This window comes from Argentina anserina, chromosome 7 (assembly GCF_933775445.1).
Source record: "Argentina anserina chromosome 7, drPotAnse1.1, whole genome shotgun sequence".
NCBI classification, from domain to species: Eukaryota; Viridiplantae; Streptophyta; class Magnoliopsida; order Rosales; family Rosaceae; genus Argentina; species Argentina anserina.
The window spans coordinates 14,487,796-14,495,758 of record NC_065878.1 but is presented as its reverse complement, the minus strand read 5'-3'; the positions used below and the strand labels follow the sequence as shown (position 1 = coordinate 14,495,758).

Sequence of the window (7,963 nt, the reverse complement as noted above, 5' to 3'; positions counted from 1 at the left end):
TTTCAGTATAATTTGGGTAGCTGACTTGTTCATTTGTCCTTATACTGTTAATTCTTAAATTCTGAACTTGTTCTTCTAATTCTTTTATTCGAATTTCTCTGATGACATTATCAAGTTCCATGTCTCGATCACGGCGAGACATTGAATCTGCAGTGGTTGAGCCGGCAAATGGTTGCCTAGCAGTTGCAAAAGAATGCCTAGAAGAACTTCCTATTTCTTGAATTCTTGGTGTTTTACTAATTCTTGAATTTTAGAAGTTAATTCTTATAGTTCCATCATTGTATTGACGAATAGAATCTAAATCGGAGAGATTTCGTTGAGTATTTGTTGGTTGATATTCATTGGTGAGTGACCATTCAGCCGGAAGATGGACATCTGACCATCTAATAGTTTGCGGAACAGTGATGTTTGCATTATTTTGACTACTTTGAATCAACATGGTTTGGCTCTTAGGACTTCTATTAATGGCTTGAAAATTCATATTTGTGCCAGTAACTTTGTAATGGATTCGGTAGATTAAAGCAAGTGGTTGGGTTCCTTCAAGGATATTGTATCCTGAGGTTTTAATATTTAAATTTAATGTTTTTAAGATATGAGGATCAGTTAGGCTGATTGAAAAGTCTGGGAAACAATTAAAGTGAACTGGACCATTAAAAAGACTTGATTCGATTAGACCAAGGGTACTATCAGTGAAATTGGTAAATCTTGCATCTCTTAGACATAAGAGAATAGAGGCATTAAGACCAAGCCTTGTTAAAGGCTTAATACCAATTTGAACTAAGCCAATATGAAGGAAATGGTGACCATCTTTCTGATGTTTTTTAATTGAATCTGGACTGAGAAGTTGGCATGTTTCATGTTGTTTACTTAAGGCGTATACTTGTTCTACTGATTTAATGTGGTGTTCTCTCTTAAAGGCTGCAAGATTCCATTTTTTCCTATAAATTTCACTGGTAGGTACTCTAGGTATGTTCCAATCATTAGGGTCAATATTATCGTTTGACTGGTATTCGATCTGTTCTTCATTAACAATGTCTGGGATCCTATTCAAGGAGAAACTAGACCCTCGAGAGGAGACTGAATTGGATCTAAAAAGTCTGCTCATTGTGTTAGATGGAAGAGATCTGGTACTAGACTTAAAAAGGTAGTGAATTGACTTCAGAATACTTAGACCTAAGGGCAACACTCTTCTCGGTTCCGCTCATGCCGCATCCGCTCATGCCTCACTAGGGACTTAGTGTTTGGACCTGGAAAACTTACTGTTTGGTTGGAGAAGAAGGAAACCCAGAAACCAGTAAATAGAAGTAAATTCCTAAAGTTTTAAGAATAGAAACAGAAATACAAACAAGTAACACAATAAATAGAGGAATTAAAGATTTAACTCAAGGACCACTCTAGGAGGCTAGGCCTTCCAATCAGGGATTGAGAAGTGTTAATAAATAGATCAACTTAGGATCCACTCTTAGGAGGCAGAGCCTCCACCTGGGGACTAAGAAGTTTAAAAAGCAGAGATTAATTACTTACAACTCTTACGGCTCTGATACCAGAGACCACGAAAGCATGTATTATGTTTATTTTCTAATACAAGCCCGCAAGGCCGGCCCATTGACGAGCCCTAATTTGAGATATATCAACGAATAAGATCAATATATGTAATAATAAATTAAAAAATAATTAATTAAAAATAAAAAACTCGATTAGTACGGTAATACCAACTTTCACCAAAACCATTACCATTAGTCCATTACCGTCCCAATTTAGAAAAGTCAGTTCGGTACTACCGTACCAAAGTTTCGGTAACCGAAATACTTGGTAACTAACTTACTTAGTTCGGTTGGTAAGGCTTAGTTCGGTTTTATTTGGCTCATTTTTGCCACCCCTACAAATGAACCAAGCGAGACATTTGGGGAATGAGACAGATAGGCTTGCATTGCTTGCCTTCAAAGCTCAAATACATCACGATCCGAATTAGGTCACAAGCTCATGGAATGAATCTCTTCACTTATGCAAGTGGCATGGCGTCACATGCAGGGGCATAACCACATGTAAGGCTAGTAGGGCTATAGCCCTACCGAAAAACACCTGCAAATATTATTACCTAATATATATGTTATATGTACAAATGTTTGAATTAGTCGAATAGGCTAACTGTCAACTTTTAATTCAGCCATACACATGTGGTACTGAGAAAGGGATTTTCCTCTTTTTGTCTACTATAGAGTTTTACTGCTTTGTTCATTCCTTTTTTTCTTCTTCCTATTCCTTCACAGTTTTTTTCCCTTTCAAAATTTTTTCTATATCCTTAATTCCGTATACTTTACGATTTTATCTGCTATTTTCTATCTCTAAACTCTATATTGCTTTTTTCATTCTTGTTTTTTTTCTTCCTCTTCCTTCCCAGTTCTTTTTCCTTTTCAAATTTTTTTTCTCTATCCTTAATTCCTTATACTTTACGATTTTGTTTACCATTTTCTATCTCTAAACTCTATATTAATTTATTTCTATTATCTTCCCATTTTTTCTCATTATCTTTCTTTAATCAAATCAGTCATTTGCATAGATTGCGGGTGTTGCTTCTTATACAATAACACACTTACCGGCACCATTCCTGCCAATATATCCAATTGCTTCCAACTGTAGAATCCAAATCTTCATAATAACAATCTCCTAGGTCAAATCCCCCCCCCCCCCAACTCGGTTCGTTGTTATTTTTTTTTTCAATTTGCGATTTAACAATTTAACAATCTTCATAATAACAATCTCCTAGGTCAAACCCCCCCCCCCCCCCCCCCCCACACTCGGTTCGTTGTTATTTTTTTTTTCAATTTGCGATTTAACAATTTAACAGGAGAGATCCCTCCTTCTTTGGGGAACATGTCTTCTCTCGAATATCTAGGTATAACTTTGAATAAGATAGAAGAAACTATTCCTAGTTCTCTATGCCAGTTGAGAAAATTGACATTTTTCTATTTAGGCGGAAATAAGTTGTCCAATATCATCCCTTCTTGCAATTATAACCTCTCTGGTATAGTTGAATTCGAGGTCATATTAAACCGAATTCAAGGAAGCCTTCCCTCAAACTTGGGCAATGTTTTTCCCAAGGTTCAATGGTTTTCCAATGCCGTGAATCAATTTACTAGGCCCATCCCTCTGTCAATATCCAATGCAACCAATCTTGTGTTATTTCAATGTGCAGGTAATGATCACACATTAAAATGGGCCTAACTTTTTAGTATCTCACATTTGAACTATCGCATTAGTACCTCAAGTTTTTATTTCAGTCTAATTTTAGTTCATTCCATCAATTAACACCGTTTGTGGCTTCATTTCCCACCAATTTTTAAGGGCATTTCGTGACTTCATTATTTTTCGGTTTCATCTTTCATTTTCCTCCATTTTCAATTTCTTCTTTTTTTAAACTAAGTTAATTAATTCACATCATTTCATTATAAAATTAATAAGTATTCTTCATTTACCACAACTATTACAAACCCTAAACCCTAAACTCTATGTTCATCAACCAACAACCATATTGTTATAATAATATGCTAAAAAACTCTATCATAGATTCATAGGCATTTAAATGTTTCAAGCAAAAGAAAATGCTTATATAACAATTGGTTAATTTGAATGGTGTAAAATGTTGCTATAATATAAGTTAAATCAGTGGAAAATAGAGTGACGAAAATGCCTTTAAAAATTGGTATGAAATAAAGTCACTAATGCTGTTAATTGACGGAAGGAACTTTAAAATTAACCTGAAATAGAAATTTGAGGTACTAAAAGTTAGAATGACCAATAATGACGGTACTGTTTGTTGAATTTACCCGCTTATTATTTTTATAATGAAATGATGTGAATTAATTAACTAGTTAAAAAAATATAAGTTGAAATTGGAGGAAATGAAAGATGAAATTGAAAAATAATAAAGTCACGAAAATGTCCTTAAAAATTGGTGGGAAATGAAGCCACAACATGTGTTAAGTGATGGAATGAATTAAAATTAGGCTGAAATAAAAATTTGAAGCATTAATGCGATAATTTTAAATGTGAGGTATTAAAAGTTAAAATGACAAATAATTAAGATACCATTTATTAAATTCTCTATTTACGAAATCTTCGTAACCTTATGTTTTTCACAGTCACGGGTAATAACCTTGGAAGCCGTAAAGAGGGTGATATTGAATTTTGTCTCAGATTTGATCAATGCCACACAGCTCACATTTTTTGAGCTGGGCGAAAATAATTTTGGAGGCACGTTTCCCACGACAATATCCAACCTCTCAACCAATCTCCAGGTGCTTGTAATTGAGAGAAAGCATCTACACGAAAGCATCCCAACTGGATTGGAGAATCTTGTCAACCTTCAAAGTACTGGATTTGGAGGAAAACAACTTCAACGGTAGCATCCCCATAGATATCGGGAAAGTTTCAATGCCTGGGATGCTTAATCTTAATAAAAACAACTTTTCTGGTAGTATTCCATCTTTTCTTAGAAATTTAACAAAGTTAAGCAAACTTTATCTGGGTGGAAATAATCTCAACGGCAACATCCCTTCAAGCTTGGGAAGATGTCACGGGGTGCAAGTATTGGATCTTTCTAAAAACAACTTAGATGGCAAAATACCTCAACAATTACTTGTTGGTCTCCTCTCTTTATCAATTTCTCTCAACTTGTCGTTAAACAATTTCCCTGGTTCCATTCCCTTTGAGATTGGAAAGTTGTAGACTCTAAGTAAGCTAGACATTTCTAACAATTTGTTATCAGGAGAACTTCCTAGCAGCCTAGGTGGTAGCCAGAGTCTAGAAGTCCTACACTCGCAAGGCAACTTCTTCAACGGGATAATCCCTACATCTATGCAGGACTTGAGAGGTATTCAAGATCTAGACCTTTCTTGCAACAATTTCTCAAGAGTTATACCTCTGTTCTTAGAGAGCTTTCAATACTTGAATACCATCAACCTATCATTCAACCAGTTTTGGGGAGCAGTACCAACCAGTGTTTTCACATGTGACGCAGAGGCGTCGCCAGTGTGCGCCTTCGGGCGGAACAGAGGAGAAAAGCCCCGCAGCTTCAAACCCAGGCGAGGCGATGGAAAGGCAACCGCCGGAGCGACGGAGCGAGCGGCGGAGCGATGCGAAGCGACTTCAATCTCCGGCCCAGCAGCTACCCAGGTCGGTTTGGGTTCATTGAAAGACTCCAGAGGGTGCTCCGGCCGTCGTCGGTTTGTATGAGTTCTGGCCGTCGTCTTGATTGAAGAGACCAGTGCTCCGGGGACGTCGCAGCCTCGCAGGACTTCGTCTTGATTAAAGAGACCAGTGCTTCGGGTTCCGGCCATCGTCTTGACTCGAGAGTGTTCTGGTCGTTGTTTTGATTGAAGTGACACCAGTGCTCCGGCCGGGGACGTCGCAGCCTCACAGCATCGCAGGAGGAAGATGACGCAGGCGGTGCGACTTCTGGCTCTGGCTCGAAGAGACGAGGAGGAAGACGACGCGATTTTTTTTATCTATTGGCCAACACGACGTCGTTTTGGCACCTCATTTAACCAAAACGGTTCCATTTTGAATTATTTCAACGACACAAAACCCTCTTTATCAATATTCAATATTATTTCTTTTCTGTTATTTGCTAATTACTTATTCATCCTCCATAAATATTGTGGTCACATTGCATACTAGTAAGGGGTATTTAGGTCAATTACAAATCGTGTGTGTTATGTTACTTTAATTAAAACTGTAGCGTATTGGTTACCTTATTACAATCCGCGTTGCATGTCTCTGATCACCCCTTAACAAGTCAATTTATGTTACTTTTCAGTACACCATCATGTAGACTTTGTATAAACGATTGGGTTTCAATCATCATTTTCTAAGAAAAAGAATCCATCTTTAATTATGTGGTGGTGATTGGTGAAATTATTAGGGTCAAATTATTGAAGCCGAATAACAAAAAAAATTTCACGTCGTAATTGTACTTGACCATGATTTTTCAAGCACTATTGTTGATCATCTCTCGTAGTTGATTAACCAAGTCATATTTTCATACGGTTATAATGACATATTTATATATTTTGAAGGATATTCATATTATTTGAAAATGTATTGTATTAAATTTATATTTGTTGAAAAAGCAATCGCCTTAAATCGTCTTTGCACGCCGATGCTCTCGCATTGTGAGGTTTGACCATGTCGACTTCGCCTTCGCTTTCGCATCTGAAAATATTGGTACCAACTGAGGGTATTTTTAAAAATGCAAATTTGATTTCAGTTGCTGGAAACACTAGACTCTGCGGTGGTACTGCTAGTCTTCGGCTTCCTGCGTGCAAGACTGACGGGTCTAAAGGTGGACGGTTGTCGCGTAGGGTGAAACTTATGATCTCGTTGGTATTTGGATTCACTCTATTGGGATTAGCATTGGTGCTATCTCTTTTGTTTCTTTGTAGGAAAAGAAAAGAAACTAAATCGAGCACTTTGGGGAACTCTATTTTGCGAGTTTCATATGCTGCACTCCTAAAGGCTACCGATAGCTTTTCTCCAGCTAATTTTATTGGTGTGGGGACATTTGGGTCTGTTTACAAAGGAATTCTTGTTGATGATAGAGTTGTTGTTGCTGTGAAGGTGCTTAACATGTTACATCGGGGAGCATCTAAGAGTTTCATGGCCAAATGTGAAGTGTTGAGAAATATCAGACATCGAAATCTAGTCAAGATAATAACTACGTGTTCGATCATTGATTTCAACGACAATGATTTTAAGGCTATTGTTTACGAGTTCATGGACAACGGGAGCTTGGAGGAGTGGTTACATCCATCTATTGGAACTAGAGTGGTAATTGAATCACCCAAAAGTTTAGGTCTAGTTCAGAGGCTCAACATTGCAATTGATGTTGCTAGTGCATTAAATTATCTTCACAACCATTGTGAGACACTGATCGTTCATTGTGATCTCAAGCCAAGCAATGTCCTCTTGGATAGCAACCTGACTGGACATGTTTCCGACTTTGGGTTGTCCAAATTTCTCTCAGTGCTAACTACGAGTGTTGGTGGAAATCAATTAGAGGATCGGTTGGTTATGCTGCGCCATGTAACTTTTCTCATACGCTTCAAATTATTTCTCCCTTGTTTTAGTATAATATAACTGTACTACAATAAGAGCTCTTGACTGGAATTTATGCACAAATGTAGTGACAAGTATTTGGGAATTGAGGTATTCGCAAACGGGGATGTCTACAGCATTGGAATTCTCTTGTTATAAATGTTTACCGGGAAGAGGCCCAATGATCATATGTTCAGTGACGGCCTGAATCTTCATGCTTACGTGAAGACAACTCTTCCCGAACGTGCTTCAGAGATTTCAGAATCACTATTTCTTCAAGAAAGGGCTACTAATGTCACTGAAGCTCACAGGCACAGCAGACTGAGTGTGAGAGCACAGAAAGTTGAAGAGTGCTTGACTTTGATACTTGGTGTAGGAGTTGCATGTTCTTTTGAATCCCCCACGGACAGAAAGTATACCAGCGACGCCGAATCTGTTACAAACCATAAGGCGCAATCTTCTGGGCTAGAGCCTTTCAAATTTGTTAATGTTTTGTGATACCTAGTGATTTGTTGTGTGGTCATGTTCAGTTTTTGAATAGTGTGATTTCTCTCTGAAAGCTATATAGTAAGCAACAAATAGTGGTTCTTGAAATTTATAAGAACTTCAGAGAAACTACTTGTTATCATAAAATTGAAATTGAAATAATGAATAAAGTTAGAGTTGTCATATGCTTGATCAATTGTACTGTGTTGGTTCAATAAATTGTGATGTGATTTTGTAGTTACCAAATGAGCATAAAGTTGATATTGAGCGTGTATATACTTTTGTGCTACATGTGAATTTTGTGTTTCTGCCTCAATTGCTGGGATCTAATTGAAAATGAACAGTACATTGGGTTTTATTATGTCATGCTTAGATTATATAA

General features: G+C 37.2%; 1 pseudogene; it reads left to right on the top strand.

Moving 5' to 3' along the window:
• The first annotated feature begins 1,031 nt into the window (after positions 1–1,031).
• On the top strand, positions 1,032–7,593 carry LOC126803626 (probable LRR receptor-like serine/threonine-protein kinase At3g47570; annotated as a pseudogene).
• Positions 7,594–7,963: the final 370 nt, after the last annotated feature.